This window comes from Diabrotica undecimpunctata, chromosome 5 (assembly GCF_040954645.1).
Source record: "Diabrotica undecimpunctata isolate CICGRU chromosome 5, icDiaUnde3, whole genome shotgun sequence".
NCBI lineage: Eukaryota > Metazoa > Arthropoda > Insecta > Coleoptera > Chrysomelidae > Diabrotica > Diabrotica undecimpunctata.
In genome coordinates this window covers 146,928,088-146,948,917 of record NC_092807.1, presented here as the reverse complement: position 1 = coordinate 146,948,917, position 20,830 = coordinate 146,928,088, and positions in this window count along the sequence as shown.

Sequence of the window (20,830 nt, the reverse complement as noted above, 5' to 3'; positions counted from 1 at the left end):
TCTACTTAAAAAGTCTGCTACATTTTTTTGTGTCGATACATGCTTCATAATAAAATTGAAACCACTTAAAAATACTGTATATCCCTGCAATCTATTGGCCGCCGTAATCGGTATCCCATTTTTAGGGCCAATAATGGATACTAATGCCTTGTTATCTGTGATTAAATTGAACTTCTTCCCATATAGAAATTGGTAGAAACGTTTGATTCCCCACACTATAGCCGTTGCTTCTTTATCTAGAGTCGAATAAGCATTTTCGGTATCGCTGAGCGTTCTACTACCAAAATAGATTGGTTTCTCGCTACCATCTTTAAAACTATGCGAGAGAACAGCTTCGATCCCATAATCTGAACTATCAACCGTCAAATTTAATTCTAAGGTTGGATCGTAATGAACTAATACTAGATCTGAAACTAACATTTGTCAAAAGTGTCAAAAGCTAATTGACATTCTTCATCCCAGTGCCAAAGTACATTTTGTTTTAAAAGCTTATATAAACAATGAACAATGTTTGGGAGATTTGGAATGAATCGATTATAATAATTTATACTTCCCAAAAACGATTTCAGTTGTGTCAAAGTCGTAATTTCTGGGATTTCCTCAATAGCCCTAATTTTATTTTGACTTTTATGCAAGCCCCTTTTATCAATTATAAATCCGAGATAAGATACTGATTCCGCGAAAAACGTACATTTTTCTTTTTTTACTGAAGGACCACATTCTTGTAAAACTGCTAAAACTTTACACAAATTCTTACTGTGTTCTTCCCTATTCCTTTCCGTAATTAGAATATCGTCTAAAAAAATAGATATACTTGGTATGTTGAGAAATATTTGTTGCACAATACGTTGGAACTGGGATGGACCTGATACAACTCCATACGGTAGCCGATTAAATGCAAATAATCCCTTATGAGTACTAATAACCGTATATTTCCGATAATCTGGATGAATCACAACTTGCTGATAAGCTTGACTCAGGTCAATTTTAGAAATCTCTTGAAGACCACCCTGTAACTTAGCAAATAAATCATCGACCCGTGGTACGGATATTTATCCGCACCGATAAAAGGATTGATAGTTATTTTGAAATCACCACAAATCCTAACACCTCCATCATTTTTTAAAATCGGTACTATGGGTGTTCCCCATTCCAAAAATTCAACTTCAGATATAATGCCCTCCTGGACTATTTTATCTAATTCCATCTCTACCTTGTTTCTTAAAGAAAAAGGAACCCCTCTGGGTTTAAAAAATTTAAGTCCGGCATCTGTTTTAATATTAAATGTTAACTGAAATTTATTAAATGTGCCCAATTTGTCAGAAACTACAGTGGGAAACTCTTTCATTAACCACCCCATTATTTCATTATTTTTATCTGCTTCAATAAAATTTAATTCCCTGAAACCCATATTATAACACCTAATAAAATTTCTGCCTAGCAAGGCTGGAGTTTCTCGATGCCTAACATAAAAATCCAAATTATTTGTTTGTTTTGAAAAAGTTACTGGTAAGTTAATTTTGCCCTTAGGATGAACCTTGCCTCCCGAAAAATTAACTAACGATACATTAACTTGAGATAATGGTTGTGTATTAAAATATTTGTTGTATATACTAAAAGGTAGGACAGAGACCGCGGCACCCGAATCTAATTCAAATTTAAACATTTTACCTTTAATATTAATATCAATATAAATTGGCGGATCATTATTTGATGATATACACAATACAGATGATTCAGTTCCTTTTTCCAATAAATTTAAAAATCTTTTTCTACATACCAGTTTTAAGTGTCATCGAACGTTACACAAATTGCAGATATAATCCTTATAGGGACATACTGAAGGCTGATGTCTTTTAGCACACCGGAAACACTTTTGAGCACTACCACTGAACTTATGATTAAAATCCGAACTATGTCTCTGCATCCCTGTAGTTGAAGGTCTAGTCTTCTTAAATCTTCGTTCTTGTTGATGTGTTCTGACACAGCTCACTTTCTTCTACTGGTTCCGTTTTCACCACACTTCTGCTATCTACTTCGTTAATGCCAGTTATTGCTGCTTCTTCAATTTGTGCTGTCTCCATCATCATTCAATCTTCGCTTATCCACTGCTGGACATAGATCTCCCTCATAATTTTCCATCTATTTCGATCTTGTGCCTCTTGCATCCAATTCCTATGACAACGTTTTAGATCGTTAGTCCAACGTGTTGGTGGACGACCTCTACTTCGGTAGGCATCATCTCTTGGTCTCCATTCCAGTATCCGCTTTGTCCATCTATTGTCTGTTAGCTTTCCCATAGCTTTATTAAATGTGATATCTGACTTCAGTGCAAATAGCGTATTCTTTTCTTTTGCCTTATTATATTTTGAAATAAACATATCTGTTAATTGCGTTTCCAAATTATTTCCAAATTCACAAGTAGCGGCTAAAAATCTACCCACACTAAACAAGTTTTGTTATAGTAGCTATCTAGGCTTTTTACAATGACATTGAATTCATTAAATTCCCATTCTTCAGGTTTTTTAGGCACGGACAAGTCGGATAACAAGATATAAGCTTCTTTTGAGAGGCTATATAACAAAATAGCTCTTTTATTGTTAACATCTGTAATTTCTCTAGCGATGAAATATTGTTCTAGTCTTTTTATAAACACATTTCATTCACAAATTCTGGGATTAAATTCCAAATTTTACGATAAATCTAATTTCCCGTCTTTCGACATTTTGTATTCACTTATACACAATTTTAAAACGTTTTTATCCTCGTCGCCATGCAATGTTTGGTATAAAAACACTTGGATGAACCCAAAACAAACCTTTATTTGACTACATATCAAACACAACTATATATTCTTTTACCTGTAACCTAACTGAAATATAATGCGATAATTAGCAATACATGAGCGTCGCGAGTGGGGTTTATAATTACATGGCCAATACATCTTATTATTATCCAGATTTAGCCATACTTCTGACACTCCCTATAAGGGGAAAATTCACTCATCCCAGATACCTACGGTATCAAAAGGATTGAGCTCTGGTGGGACTCTTTCCGTGTTATCGAGCCCTATTTGGACGTCGCGAGGAGTACAGCTTTCTGCATGGCCTTTTAGAGATGTTCATTTGTTTTATGTCCTCTAGGAGGTTTTTGGGCATAACACCAGTAGTAGTAGATAGAATAATAGATACTGTCTGAGTACTTTAACAGATACTGGGTACATTATTGTACACTACAGTAGTATTGTACTGGGTACAGTATTGCAGTATTGTAATACCCAGAATAAATAACGATCCAGAAGTTATACTGAATATAAAAAAGAGAAAACTTGAATACTTAGGCCACCTGATGAGAGGACAAAAGTACACATTCCTAAATATAATGCAAGGAAAATCCAAGAATGCAGAAATCCAGGGCGTAGAAGAATTTCCTGGATGAGAAATTTAAGAGAGTGGTTTGGCTGTACCGCTAACGTATTATTCAAAACAGCAGTAAATAAAATTAGAATCGCCCTAATGATATCCAATCTCCGATGAGAGAGGCACTCAAAGAAGAAGGGTACATTATTAATTATCACTCTAAGATCATTCTGGGAAGTTACCGAGTTTAAGGGATGTCCATTGATAAAGTACGGCAGTGATGGGTTATTTTTGCCCATATGTAAAACAACGCATTTTTCAATGTTAAGCGAAAACATTCTAAGGACGATTAGAATATTGCAATAAGATCGTGTTGAAGAACATTTTGGTTAATAGTTGGATTCACACATAATAAGTAAGTGGATAATTTCTATACCGGGTACGTCTATTGTTTTATTACTTGATGAAAAAAGTATTGGTTATTTCATTTGCTAAATAGATGCATACTCCTCCCCCTCGACGAGTATCTCTATCTCTACGAAATATAGGAAAATTATCAATGTTTACAATAGCATCGATGTGGAAGAATTAAGCCACGTTTCTGTTAGAACAATAGGTTTTGAAAGTTAAACAGTAGTTACAAATTCATTAAATTGGGACATAGAGAGTTTAGATTCGTATACATAAGAAGCCAATCCGTAAATTTGCATTTACATATTTTATCATAAAGTCATTTTCTCCTTTATTTTTACGAGTTTTAAGCTCAGTACGAAGTTCCTTTAAACGAAATTGCTGCATAGGTGTCTTGTCATCAATAACAGAATAAGTTTCAGTAGATTTGTTACCTTATTAACACGTATAGCCGAAATAAGCAACATTATGGACCAAATATTGATGTAAAGTTACTAGCTACTAAACACAAAGATAAAGGAAAATTTACCAGAAATAAGGTAACGAGTGAAAAAATTCAGGACAGTATTCATCAAAATGCGAAATAATTTAGAAACAAAAATTTGTTCTCAGATCTACGTAGTAGAAACATTGTCGGTAAGTAAAACTACCAAGACAAGCCTTAATGCTTTCAAAATGTTGTTACAGACAAAAACAAGCCCCAATTTATCTTAACGTTGAAACACTAAATTATACCATAGAAATGCTCCGACATATGTTTGTACGAGATTTTAAGGATAATCCACGAATGCAATAACTAAAGACTCATGGATATAACTTTTAAAATGCGCAACAATACAACAATATTAACTTTAATAAAATAAAATGTACAATCATAGAGGAATAGCTTGAAGTAGTACATATATAAAGTCAATGCGACTATACTAGAGCAATATTTACAACCATAAAGAACAAAGAAAAAAGTATGGATGTCAGACAAAATTCTAGTTACGATGGAAAAAAAAATGCAATGCTTAAGATTCTAAAGTTACAACACAAATAAATGGCAGACAAATAAAAAATACTTCAAAGATGTTAAACTAAATGGATAATAAAAACTGTAAAGAAATATGTAGTTTAGGATATGACGGTAGAATTAGTAGAAAACAGAAAGACGGTATTAGATTTAATTTCAATGTAGGGCATCTGCCAGCCGCTTATACGTAGTTCAAGCTCATTATCATGAGAGCGACATCCTCTGCATTTCTGCGAGGTCTTAATAATAAGTTTGTTCATGTTATTTGGTATTCAGATACACTTGCCCCACTGCATAGGGAAAGAAACTGCACAATAAGTGGTGCATTTAGTTCCAATTATAATATATTTTAAAAACGCATAATGGTTTCTTGTTTCTTGTACGTGTCATCTAACTTCAGCTTATTCTCAGAATGGTTAAAATTTAGTAAAACGTAATAAATTCATTATTGTACATTCAAACCAAATGTAAAATTCGACTTCACAAACAGACTTCTACAGACGAACGTACATAACATATACACACTTCCGTTCCCCTTGAATTCCCAAATTGTAAATTTGTCACAAGCCACGGTAATCTATCTTATCGGTGAAATAAGGGCTATATTCGTACACCCTTTTGATCATTAGTAGCCATTACTCCCCTCCTTGTGCTTAGTTTGCATTTACAAGTTTCAGAAGCCTCCCTTTGCTTCCCCCGCGCCGTTAGCGTCCATGCTGACCTCTCCCTTAGGGGATCGGCAGTCCCTGCAGAAAGGTTCATATACATAGAGGTGTACACTCTGCTTCGTATATATTTGAAGTTATTACTTCGCCACTTCTCTTCGCGTGGGTGGTCAGTTGGTTCACTACTTTTAAATTATTTCTTAGTAGCATATATATGAAAATATTAACAATTGTCTATCCCTTTACACATCTTTCTATAAAATAAATATTTGAAGAGTGGCCGAGCTAAGTGATCTAAGTACCAAAATTAACAATTGCCAGAAATCAAAAAGAAACTTTATTAACCAAAAAAATAAAACAAATATATAATTGTTTATGGAAATTCCGCTTCATTAACAAGTACCTAAATAACGTATAACAAATTTTCGGTGTTAATATACTAAACAAACTTAGTAATACTCAATAAATGAAGAAAAAATGGAAATAATCTAAGTCCACAGGAATAATATTTGACTAAATATCTAAAATAGAGGTGAAAAATGCTCTATTTTCGTGGTTAATGAATTCTAGCATGGCGCGAAGGTCTTTTTTCTTACTTTCGTTTATTTGCTGAATACCAGAAAAACCCAAGAGCTCTGTCGACTTTAACTTTTGGACAGTCACACCTTTTTTCAATACACGACACTTCTCCCATCCAAAAAAGTCACTAAAATTTTTCTTGTACCACACTGTTCCCGGCTCTTCTTTCGTCACACGTAACCACGATGCTTGAGTAATACCAAGTTTAGATGTATCTATACATTCTGATGATATTTTATATCATCATATCTAAAAGTCTGTAAGGTCTGGAAGGTCTAGCAGCAGCAATTACAGTTTTTAAATCGTTTACTGTTTGAAGCTTGGAACATTTTGCTCGTTTCTCTATAAGAGCAAAATCTCTATCTGAAGATGAAAAGCTATGACCGGAAACTAAAAATTTATGATCAATGGTATCAAACTGTCCATTAGCTATTAAGAAAATGTATAAGAAGATAAACATTCGGTTTTTCAGTTGACCTGCACAGTTGTCGCTCCATATACATGGTTTTCGCTTATAAGTTGAAAGCTCTCCTGTATTCAAGGCTTGTAAAAGACATGATGCCATTTGGTTCCCACCACGACCCGATTGTCCTTCATGCCAGATGCACATTATCCCATCTGCAGTATCTTGCATGTGTATTCCAAAATTGTAGCATGACAATTGGCGGCTGTAATACATACTACTATGCGTCAATTTGGGAAACGAAAATACTTTTTGTAGATCCATGGTAATGGTACAGGTATCGCTACCTGGAAGAGTATTGCTCGTACTATCTTCTTGAAAAACATTAAGAGCTTTATCTGTTTTTCTATGATGTAATTCCAACTCATTTTTAGCTTTTCTGGATATACTAAGGTCTTTGTCCTTGCCTCTTAAAAAAAGTAAATCACAAGTCTTACAGGTGTCAACTCTAGGTTTTCTAAAAGAAAGGTTCGGAAAATCCTTCAAAAAAACTTTCCTATAGAATTTGTTTGTTGTGGTGCTTTCAGGATGTTTTATTTTAAAAGAGTTGTATAGCTTATTAACATTGAGGTCTGAACTGAGATATTCCTTTTCACTTTTTGAACGACTGTAGTGGCTCTCGTCCCTCGGGAAGCTATTGATGTGATTATTTACCATCTGTCTGTCATGAAGAGTATACTTAAATTTTCTAACACCTCCTCGTTTATCCTTAAAAATTGTATGTCCCTACTTTTTACGCCTAACAAGCGTAGTAATCTTTTGCGGACTTATAGCAAATATTTCCAGAAACGTTTTTTTACAAACTCTTTTCACATTACCTTCCCCATCTCTAACAAAAAAGGTACGGTACACTGTCGTCTACTTTCTGATGAATCACCAGAACTACCATTGCGGCGACGTTGGATTGGTAAAACTTGCAATAATCCCATGAGATAGCTGCCTTGCTCGTTGAGTTCAAGGCCATGATACAAGTCGAAAAGCTTAATTTTTATATCAACCACGTCTCTACAGCTGAATTTACATTTGCACGTGATCTAAAATAGAAAAAATTCATGATAATATATCATATCAACAAAGCCAAAGTAGCAAAAAAAAAGTTTTAGGTAGCTATTCACAAATTTCAAGCGAAATATCTGTTAAAAATCTCGTACTAACCTCATTTTTTGGAATGGCCTTTCCAAGTTTTTGCAGCTTACATTTTTGTGTAATGTAGGGTTTTCCACTCAATCTAGCTTCACTCTGTTTTTTTCTTGACGATATTGTTTTCTTTTTATCGTCAAACGCACTAGAATCCATTGTATTTACTTTAAAACACAAATTCATCAATCGATTCTAACGACAATACGTCAACCTGCAAATGGCACTTAGATCAATTAGCACAGCACATGATCTCGGACTTACAGGCGGCTCCATCTTTGGGCTTCGTTTGCAATCACTAGAGTGAAGTTAGCACGTAGATCTCATAGGGGGACATTGGCATAGGAACATAGATTATATTGATTGAATAAAAACAAAATTTTATGTTTTGGCACTTAGATCACTTAGCTTGGACACTCTTCATTTACGTAAATCCATAACTATAATTAAAGTTAATATGGGGCCCATTTTAAATAAAATAAGAATTTAATTCAATAGATTATTAAGTTTTCTATTTACTACCAAAACAGCTTTTTAATTTATGAATCCAGTAATTATGAAAGTTATTTGTTTCCAAAAAACTGTTTATCTTTGAATTTTCTACAAGTTATATATGAAATTTATGGTTATAATAGGCTGTCTGACGTCACAATAAGCGGACCTTAAAAAGCCTTTCCAAACATTTCTATCTTCTGCGTATTTGTCGTATAAGAAGTTATGGGACAAATACCTTGGTGATTGTTTCGTAGTTTAGGTAATGAATAGTTGTAATATAACATTCTGTGGAAACCTTTTAATTGCCATAGTGAGTGACAAAAATGATTTTTTGGATGTAGTAATCGTTTTTTTTTTAATATTTTTTAGTCTGGTCATGTAATGGTTTGTAAACATATATTAAATGTATCCAGTATTACTGAATTTTAGTAATGACAACAGAACTATCAGTGGCGGCCGGCCAGGGTCGGCAGTGCCGACCCACACCTTTATAGATATTATAGATTTTTTTAATATTTAATTTAATCAGTATTTCAATAATTAATTGTGGCAGGTAATCAGTTGATGTCATTTGTTTTTGTGAAATAAAAAAATATCTGTGAGATAATGAGATAATAAAGACTAAATTTTATTCATGGTTTTTAAAAGAATTCGACCAATTCGACCAGACTAAATTTTATTCATGGTTTTTAAAAGAATTCGTCCAATCTGAGCGTTAAGTGATCCCTGCGTAGACACTTTTCGCATTGATGATCCGATATCGGAGACATCCATCCGCCTGTGGATTCTTAAAAAGGCACGTTTTGCGTTTTCGGCGAGCCGATCCCAACCTTGACGATTTACTTGTAAAAATCAACGGAATATTAGTTGATTAGCAACCAAATATACATTTCTTTCCATATGAACTTAATTACCAAGTACGGCAAAATTAAATTTGCCGATGCCTTATTTAGATTGGTGATTGGTCGCGAACTGTACATTGCGAGCGCGGGATGAAATGTTATTTCATATAAGAACGTAAGTAGTCAAGTGAAGTGATATTCAGTGCACGAACTAGCCTTTCTTTATGTGATTTATTTTTATTTTCTAAAGTAATACTGTGAGACGTTACGTCTGCCGTAAATAGTTAAAGGTTAAAGGGTTTGACATAGAAGTTTTTTTTAAATTATAGTGTAAACAAATTCAGGTAAATTAACCTAAAAAATGCAAGCCATGGGAGAAACTGTAAGTATTGATAAGTCTGATATTGTAAATTATATTTTGCATAATGGGTTTTCATCTATTCCATACGAAGAACAAATTGTTATTAAAAATAAGGGAAGTCCTTTGCCTAAAATGTCCCGGCTTATAAATATTATTGCGGGTAAGGGAAGTAATAGATCATTTTCAGATAATTGGTATAGCAAGTACTCATGGCTTACCGGGAGTGAAATAAAAAACAAACTTTTCTGTTGGCCTTGCATCTTATTTTCGACAAATAGGGGCAAACATCAAAATCCGTGATGTGAATCTGGTTACGATAATTTAAAGGAATTATTTAGGGCTTTACATAAACATGATATTTCGAAAGATCATACTTACAGCCAGATTAAATAAGATTTATTTGGAAAACAAAATATCTATGTATCATTAGATAATGCCCAACGTGAAAATGCTATTAAACATAACGAAATTGTAAAAAATTATCACGCAGTTTTACGTCGTTTAATTGATATTGTAATTTTTTTAAGTTGTCAGGAATTATCTTTTAGGGAACACGATGAATCGGAGCATTCGTTAAATCAAGGTAATTATAGAGAACTAATAAAAATGTTTAAGAAATACGATTTGGAATTTTCTAATTTACTTTCTGACTCGAAGACATTTAGCGGTGTATCTAAAACAATCCAAAATGAATTAATAGAATCAATTAGTTACATTTTGAATAACGTTATTGAATCTGAGATTCAGGAAACCATTTGCTTTTCACTAGAAGTAGATGAAACTACCAACATATCATGTCATTCACAATTATCAATTGTTGTTCGATACGCGTTACGTGGTAATATCTATGAGAGGTTTTTAGGTTTTACAGACGTGAGTAAAAGCCATAAGGCAGAATATATTTTTGGTGTTTTAAAGGACAGATTAAAATTTTTTGATATCAAAAATAAATTGGTAGGGCAAACTTATGACGGCGCTGCCGTAATGTCTGGTGTATTAAATGGTCTCCAGGCAAAAGTTGAAACTATTGCACCGCAAGCTTTATTTACTCACTGTCATGCGCATAGAATGAATTTAGTTTTGCAGGATACATGTAAAAAAATTTAAGAATGTCGTCTTTTTTTTGCCAGTTTAAGCGGATTTGCTTCATTTTTCTCAAGGTCAGCTAAACGGACTAATGTTTTAGAACGGTTTGTTTCGAAAAAAATGCCAACAGTTTGTCAGACGCGATGGAATTTTAAATCTCGATTAGTTTTCACTGTAGCAGATTTTCTTGAACAGCTTTTGGAAGTTTTTGATTTTATTATTGAATGCGACGATTTTCAAAGTGATGATATCTCGATCCGTGAAGCAATCGGTTTGAAAACTTTATTAAATGACTATTCTTTTAACATACTTTTAAATATTTTTAAGAAAGTGTTTACCCAAACCGATTTGATATTCAATGTTGTTCAAAATCAGTAAACTGACATTATTCATTCCAAAAATAGAATAACAAGACTGGTGCAAAATCTCAGAGATTTTCGTAATGATAGTAATTTCCAGTATATACGCAGTGAAGTTTTGGACTCGCTTGATATTTCCGAACCCCCAAAAAAAAGACAAAGGCATGACACAGAAACAGATATCGAATAACGAGTGAATTTTGAAATTTTGGATACTATTATTATGCAAATAGATACTCGTTTTTCGAATTTTGAAGATTTGCAAATTTTTGACCTCTTTGACGATTCAAAATTTAAAAGTTACACCAAAGAATTTCCAAGATATTTATTAGACAGGTTAATTAAAAATTATCCATCATTCTTTAATAAAATAAAATTAGAAAATGAATTAAAAGTTTTATATGCTGATCCAAATATTTTCGGAAGATGGGATAAGTTACAAGATATGTATAATTTTATATACTGCAATTCATTACAACAAACTGTTACCGAAATTAATAAATTATTGTCATTAATTCTCTCATTACCACCAACGTCTGCCTCAAATGAACGAGATTTCTCTTGCCTCAAAAGAATCAAAACTTATTGTCGAAATACCATGAATCAAGAGAGAATGTCAAGCTTGTCTCAAATGTCAATAGAAAAAAAACTTTTAAAATCTCTCCAAAACTCTAATAAATTTTACGATGACGTTAAAACCCATTTTGCTACTTCCAAACAACGTAGACTTGAGTTAATTTATAAACATGTTTAGGTTCTAAATTTATAGGAAAAAACAAAAAAAAAAACAAAAAACAAGAAAACAAAAAATCTCCTATGATGATTTACTTAAGTCTTTATTAGACGGTATACCTATCTGAGGAGACAAAAAATACCTTGCCGACCTTGTCTCTCAAGCCACGAGCCGCCACTGAGAACTAATATGAACTACTTAAAGTAGGAGAAAACAAATAGCTTTAGTCTTTTACGGAATAAAATCACTGGCACCTAATAAAGAATAAAACATTAATAAAAATATTTTTCAACTTTATAAATAAATTCAATGATTTATGGAATAATTTTGAAATAACTGATAAAAATTGCAACAAAATATCTTAAAAAATAATTCAGTTTTATTCAAACAATAATATTACCAAAACATGAACATGTTAATACTTTGATAGTCTTAACTTACAAATAAACGAACAGCAAATAACGCCAATTACACAAAATGAATGTTTATAAACCAATATTTTCAACTTTTTATGGGACAAATAGGTACACAGGAATTGGAAATGTTTGAAAAGGTTTTCTAAGGTCCGCCCATTGTGACGTCAGAGCTTAGGTAGTCAGTTAAAAAAGATCTTTCACATAAACAATTCAAAGAAAAAAGAGAATAACAATAATTTTCAGTGTCAAATACTAATGTCATAAATCACGGCGTATATTGATAACTTAGAACAAAAATAGAAAAAGTAAGAAAAACATTAAAAACAGAATTTATATAAGGTTAAATCCATTTATTTAATGCTTTTGCATGTAACTTGGAAACCTTTAATAATCCCTCCCTAATTAAACAAGGAAAAAGTACTTCAATAATGACTTATCAAAGGCTGGTGAACCCTCTTCTGAAACACATGCAATCTTCATTACAGAGGGTAAGAGTCTGAAACTCCAAGATTTGATTGCACACCTAGTGAATTTACAAATTGGAATAACGCATTCTATAAATATTGACACAGACAGGCTACAAAACAAGATTTCGAAATCTTACAAAATTTCAACATCAGAACGAACGTCAAATGAAATCTCCGAAATCATAAGACTGCCTTTATAATGCCTTTTACTGCTGGCGAGTCAAAAGTACATAAGTAATAAGAATAGGCATAAATAGTTTCATGAAGTACAATATTTTGAAGCGATATTATTCTACTAGTATTATATTATATATTATATACTATTATATCTGACAGTTTACAATTGTTCAAAGGTTATTATATGCTATATACAGATGCATCCAAAAGTATCAAAGGTGTGGGATGTGCATACTGGGATAACAATAATAAAAACAGTAAAATGTTTAAACTCAATTCCGTCATGAGTATATACACAGCTGAATTAATAGCTATAGTGGAAGCACTAAAATATTTATCTAATATAAATCATTCAAAGTTTATAATTTATAGTGACAGCAAAAGTTCTTTAAGTAAAATTGGTGCCATAAATCCTAAATCAAAAGTAAATTACATTGAATTATATATAATAAATAAAATTAAAGAACTTCAGCAACAAGGCAAAACTGTTAAGTTGGCATGGATTAAAAGCCACTGTGGAATAACTGGAAATGAAATAGTAGATGAATTGGCAAAAAACGCGGTTACACAAGGAGTATTAACTCATTATCTTTGTACGTCTAGAGATATAGAATCAGACATATACAAAGAGCTTAAGAAAGAATGGAAAGAAAGGTATATTAATGAGAATATAAATACAGGAAACCATTACAAAGCAATCAGAAACTATATTACGGATAAATCTTGGTTTTCTAAAATGAAGTCGACAAAGGATATGACAAGACCTATATGCAAAATGAGATTTAACCACTGTCTTACACCATCATATATGTTTAAAATGAACTTAGCTGACAGTCCACAATGTACTTGTGGTCAGATGGGTAACCTACAACATAATATTTTGGACTGTTCTCTTATATCTAATAAGATTAATAATTTTTTAAATTCGCTGTATTCTTTTACCGATGTCCACCATCCCATTAATTTAAATTATTTATTAACATTAGAAAATAATTTGTTTTTATATAGATTATTGTATAAACATGTTTTAGATATTAAACTCAAATTGTAATTGTAAATATGGAGTAAGTATTTCTTTGTAAATTGTTAGAATAAAAAAAAATTAAAAAAAGAAAATTAAAAAATAAATAAAAAAGTAAAATAAAAAAATATAAGAAATAAATAAAAATAAAAAAAAAATAAAAAAAAATAAATAAAAAAAAATAAACAAATAAAAAAAAAACAGAAAAAATGAGGAACTTGGACAGTCCACAGTAAAGTAGCTATTGAATTAAGTAGATAGCTGCAGAAGAGTTTGCTGTGGAACTCTGAGGACCTCATCACCTATTTTATATTGTATAAATAACTAAAAAGCACCTGATAGAAAAAAAAACAGAAACAAATTACCAAAAAAAAAGACTATGTATTAATACTACTTAGTAATAGATTTAGGATAAGATTGTATAAGAAACAATGACTAATGAAAAATGAGTAAAAATTGTAAGATTGGCGAATGGATTTAGTGTCCGCAATCATATAAACCCAAAGAAACAACAACAATTCTACTAGTAATAGATTTTTGTACTCAAAACTTCCTGATAAAACGTCACAAAACATTAGGCCATCTTTTATTGTCTCGACAGATGAGTTCCACCAAAAACTTCCGAAGTCTACAACTTCTGAGTCCGTAACTGCCCCTTACACAGCTACTAGTAAAACTAAATTAAATTTTCACCATTATAATAATGAACCAAACGGCATTCATGCAGCTAAATTTGAATATGTAGAAAGTTTCTTTGCTTGACAGTGGTACAGTCTGGGTGGCAAAGATAAGACAGAAATAGAAGGTAGGTCCAATTTAGTAAATGGTGTTGTTCGGTAGGGATAGTCCTACACACACAAATGGGATGTGAATAATTTCCCAATGGAATTTACAAGAAAATTAATTTTCAATTATAAATAAGACACATTTCTAGATTATTTCAAATAGATCTTATGGGGATGGTTGAAATTAATTTTGATGTATTTTTTTATAAAACAATTACATTTGATACAAACCAATAATAACAATAATAATAAACCATATATTTACACTTAATGCATATGTTTTATTATTATTATTATTATTAAATTTTACAAAATTTAATTGTTTTATAAAAAAATTAGTTACAATATATATTATTATTATTATTTATAATATATATATATATATATATATTATTCTGAAGCTATTTTCTTGTGGCATGTTAAAGTAATTACTATTTTAATGGGAATAAGCCACAATTGAAGTTTATTGACGTTTCAATTTCCACTTCGGAAATCGTTATCAAAATACAAACATTTCTTTGTATTTTTATGAACATCATCAACTACTTTTTTTGCACGAGAAGGCACTATCGCAAGGTAGGTACGAATGTCCTTGTATTGAGTATACTCGTACGTATGTTATCTCTGATTCACTGATGCTAATTTCAGTACATGTACTAGGATAAAGATGTAGTTTTTGTTCTGTCCCGGGCAACCATAAAATGTCAAAATAAAGTAACCCGGAAGTTACTTTATTTTGACCACGTCTAACCATTCCTTCATGATAGATATAAGGACATCATTGCCTCCGATCTTGTGTACATCAAATACATAGTACCAAAGTTATCTGCTGTAGAAAACTTTATTTGCAGTCAAATTGGGTAGCACATATTCTTTAGGTGATAAGATAACAAACTTTAATCCACTTATTAAAGCAACATAAATGTTATTAACAATCTTAGCTCTACTTTTATATAAAAAACTAACTTGAAAAAATAAAGAATAGGTAAGAAAGTAATGACAATCAAAAGAAGTTATTTTAAATTAAGGAGATATCTACTTAATAAATACATTAATTTACCAAAATAAAGTAGTAGGAATATTTTTTTAGGAACCAGAATTTTGGTTTTTCAGGAAGAAATATTTGTAATTCTTTTTTGTGAAAAGATATTAGATGCTTCCTTAAACCTGAAGTGTTTCTGTTTTTCATTTTCATTTTAACCTTTCTATGTAGGCACAATTCAAACAAAGCAATTTGGGATGCATAGATTATTTCGAAAAACTCATCAAATTTGCTTTTAGGTCTTTTATATCTATAATTCCAACGCTCACTACTCCAACTATTTTAAAACTATTTGAATCTTTGTCCCCCATGTCAAATTGTAAACTTGTCAAATGAAGTTTAGTGATGTCGAAAAATAAATGTCCGTTAATATTCAATACCCTAAGTATCTAATAACAAACCGAGAATTATAATATATCGTTACTTCGGTATTTTGTTTACACGGTAAGCTACATTATCTGTTATTAATAAACTTTTAAATATTATCGCGCTCTTTCAGCAAATTTGGTTTAACCGAATGATCTCATCGCACACTCAGTAGAAACAATGTTTAGTCTTAGGCCGATAAGGTTTGATTATTTAGATTCCTTCTAACTAAATTATAATGGGAAAAAAATTGAATTATTAAGTGGGAAGTGGGTGTCCGTAATAATAAGTGTTATATTTTTTATAGCTAAGGTGACATATTTTTAAAAAATTTCGATACGATATTACTGTCGACGTATCAATGCAAGATTATTTTATGATTAGAGGGCGGCTATAAATCTGGACAATTAATTTCAGAGTGAAGAAATCGTATGCTAGAAAAGAATGTACAAAATATTTTATTTTTACATTGTAATTATGATCTCTGAGCACGTGTCAAATGTGTTGTTTTTAATGAATATTTTGATTGATGATTTTGATGTATGTTTATGGTATTGTTCGTAATGCGCATAAGTCCAGTTTTTTTAAATTTTCATTATATATTTTTTTGCGTCTCATAGAGTATTTAAACATATACCCGAACTACAATACTCGCTAAAACGACACTCCGTCCTAATTGCAAGACCCAAGAGTCTCGCAGACTTAGTCTTGTTCTTGCGTAAATCTTGCACGGTCAGTCTTGGTCTTGGTCTTACTAAAATTAGGCGGTCATGGTCTTGGTCTTGGTCTTGGTCTTGCGAAAACGCAAGAACAAGACCAAGACTGCAAGACCAAGACCGATTTTGGGCAACACTATATAAAATGCCTTTTTTGAGAACTTCAAGGTTTTTCACTTAAAGCAGTTCCTTTTTTATTGATTCACCAATATTCGGTAGTTTGAGTTGGGTTTCAGTTTTATCACATACTGTACAAGTGTCACATCTTCGGTAAGAAAAAGATATGTTAAATCGAGTTTGAAATATGTTATAATAAACAAAGTAAGAAACCTTGAACTACGGGTGAAGTTTTTTAAAGGGTCTCTACACAATTTTTACATTTAACTCTGATGGTAGATAAATTTTCTTTTTGTCCAGTCTCCGTGTATAATGACTTTGGCGGCATTTGAATGAAGAAACGTGAGTTATTATGTTTTCTAGATCAGCAGGGTGTGTCTTCTTAGGCCTATTTGTATGCTTGCTCCGGACATCTTTTGGAGAACAGCCACTCATTGCTATCATTATTATCATCATCCAGCCTTTATTTATCACATTTACTGCTGGACACAGGCCTCTTTTAAACCCACCCGTTCTTTACGGTTTTGTGCTCTTTGTTGTCAATTTTTGGTGATACGCCTGATGTCGTCTGCCTAACGTGTAGGTGGTCTTCCTCTACTACGTTTGTCTGCTCTTGGCCTTCAATTTGTAATTGTACTCGTCCATAGTGAGTCATGCGTTCTCGACCTAAACCTATATGGCCTGCCCAGTTTCATTTTAATTTTACTATGCGTTCCACATCAGCAATACTCGTCCTTTTTCGCAGATCTTCGTTTCTTATTCGGTCTCGCAACGTCACTCCCAGCATAGACCGTTCCATTCGTCTCTGTGCCACTCTCACTTTCGAAGCCGTAGTCTTGGTTAGAGTCGCAGCCTTCCAAAGACTGCCCACGCTAAAGTAAGTCGTCTTTGGATTTCGCACGTTTGGTTATCCCTGCTGATTCTTATTTCATGACCCAAATACGTATATTTCTCCACCAGTTCTACCACTTTGTCTTGAATAGTTAAATGGTTATTGGGGATCACATTTTTTGTCATAAACTTAGTTTTGGTCAAGTTCATTTTAAAGCCCAACTTCGAACATGCAAAGTCCAATTCATTTACTATCTGTGGCTTCTCCTAAATTATAATTTGGGCTTCGCCCAATTGACCATCTTAAAGGCATACTCTAATACCGTTATGAATACTTTCGGTGACAATGTATCTCCTTGCCTTATCCCATTTTATCCCATTTTAGTTTTATTGGTCAGGTTTTATCGTATATCTCAACATTCATAGTGGCATTTTTAATCCTGCTGTCATTCATTACTTCTATAAGGCTGTCTATTTCGACCGTGTCGACCGCTTTATGAAAATCTATGAAAGTGAGGACAAGAGGTTTGTTGTATTCAATAGATTCTTCAATGAGTGTCTTTAATGTATGGAGGTGATCATTGATACCATAATTTGATCGGAATCCTGCCTGCTCTCTCGGTTGGTATGAATCAAATTTTTTCTCCAATCCTAATGTCACTAACCTAGTGAAGAACTTGTATATGTGGTTCAACAGGCTAATAGGTCTATAATTTTCCAGGTCCGTTCTATCTCTTTTTGTATGCAAAAGGATGGTTATAGCATTTTTCCATTCTTTGCTCCAAACATAGATTTCCACAGTTTCCTTAATTTATTTAATAGCATATTTCCTCCATTTACGATAGCTTCTATTAAAAGTCCATCTTCTTAACGCTTGTCGAATTGCATCTATCTTTATTTCTGGCATTAGTTCGGAACCTTGATTCATGATCTTTTTTTAAAATAGCTGTTTATATTCTTGTTTGATCTTCTCTTTTACTTCCATATATAGTTCCTCGTAAAACTCTTCGACGACCTGTATAACTGGTCTCTACGTGATATTATTTCATTTTGCTTGTTTTTTAATTTATGGATTTCGCATTTCCCATTTGTTAGCTTTCTACGTAAAACTTTAATCTTTTAAATTTCCTTGAATCTCTCCTGATTGCTTTCGAAACAGTTTTATTCATTTTCTTAGAGTGCGACTGTCTGCATTTTTATTGCTTCTCATTTGTCTTCTTTGATCCAGCTGCGTTTCAGTATATGGATTAGGGTCCATAACTGAAACTCATTGCTAAGCAATTTCTAATTTGACGAATCTGCATAGGAACACCGAAAATACTACGAAGGGCTTTGGCACAAATACTTCTTTCGTCTTTGCCCGGGAGCCGAGTTTTATACATAAAAGAAGCTGCTTGTAGCGAATCTTGTTGATGTAGAGCTTTGTTTGTATCTTCATTTCCACTATCACTAGTAGTACTGGGGTTAGGTAAAGCCTCTTGTGGAATACGACTGCATCGTCTCTGGCAAAAAGTAACTCTAATGAGGCTTGGTCTTGGAACTTGGAGGTATGGACATGTATTGTTTTTCAAATAAACCCATTAATTGTTTCCAAGGCTAAACTGACCAAAGATAGGTTTCTACTGAACAAGCGTATAATTATTACCTTTTAGTATTATTAATGCTTTATATGGTCTGCAATTCTGTCATAAATAGCATATTTAATTTAAATTTCATATACTAGTTTTTATGTAACAGTGTCATGTAATCCCAATCTATTTTAGGTCAAAAATATATCTAACTATTCCAGTAAAAATGTATCTCTGGCACTCGTGAAAGTTTTAAAATTCTCAAAAATCCTCATTAAAAAATATATCTCCGTAAAATTTAAAATATACGTGTAATTAAAAGTGTACGAAATGAAGAAGGAGTCTCGTCGTTAGATAATAAAAAGTCAGAAAGGCGTACGTAAAAACGGAGAATTAAATTCATAACTGTTGCAATATAATGTCTCTGGAGCATTCAGCATCATTTTGAAATAATTATTCCTCTCACGATGAGAACCACGACACTTTATTATATTTTTATTTCGGGAACATTTTCTCTTAATAGCTAACATAAAATATCTTTATATGTTAAGACATAAAATTTTATTTTAAAGAAATATATCTTGGTATATCGTATTTAACGATTTTTATTTATGCATATAGCATGACGTTAATAACGTTATCGATAGGGTAAGGTTCGTTAATTTGGTCCACTTTTCAAATATCTATTGTATTACACATGTTAATAAATATTTCAAAATGTTATCATAAAAATCATTTACTTAATACCGTTTATATTCCAAAAAATCACAAATAATAGATACATGATAGCTTATATTTTATTTTTCAAATAAAAAAAAAATATATAAACAAAAGTCCAATTTAAGATACCGTCATCTTTAATTGGAACAATAACGCCCTAAATTGGACCAATGTTTAAACCTATATTTAAACATGAGGAACGTGTTAAAAAAAAATCGGTTGCCTGTAAAATCGGTTTTACGGGCGAAGATTTTACGTGACAACGTCTTTTTCTCGGTAGAATATTTATTGATATGAATATTATTAAATTGCACAATAGTTGTTTGCAGTTGAAACGCGCTGTTTCTTCTCAATCGACTGAATTACGATTGATTGCAGAGTGATTTAAACTAATAATTTACTTAACACTATCAAACATTTGTCAATAGTATGACATAACCTATAAACTCAGTTTCTCAACTTTTGTGTCAATCTAACAATTAATCAATCAATCATAGTTTACGATAATGAAATATTAGTGTACAATTATTTACCTTTATTGTTGTAGTTGTTGTAAATGACGAATCTAAGCACTCCACATTTTCACTACAGACACAGCTGACGATACTTTAACCACACGTGTGAACTTGTATTATGGCGCTTTCTCGGTTTTCCAACGCCAAGAACGCTCGAGAAAGACAGAGACACAAGCACGCACCGATTCAACGCGCCTAATTCTCTAGTGCTGCGCGCGCAGCGGACCGATCATGTTTGAGTGGGAAAGAGACGCAAGGCATTCGCCGGTCCGGCGGGCCTCTCTCTCGTTCGGTGACTCATCGTAACAGACGTGAGCGGGCGTTACACTTTTTCATGAGTGACTCCGAGCCACAACCTAATTTAAGACGTTGTCACGTCAAAAATATATTAACATAACATATACTAATATTCAACGTTTTGTAAATGATCAACTTACACTTTGAACAATAAAATATCTTAGTTTAGTTAAGTATCTTATCTTCTCTACCTTTTATGCCTAGTACTTCTTTAGCTGCCTCTTTTATGATGTCTCTGCATTTTTCCCACTCTTTATTTAGTTTTTTATGTGTTATTCTGTTTTCTA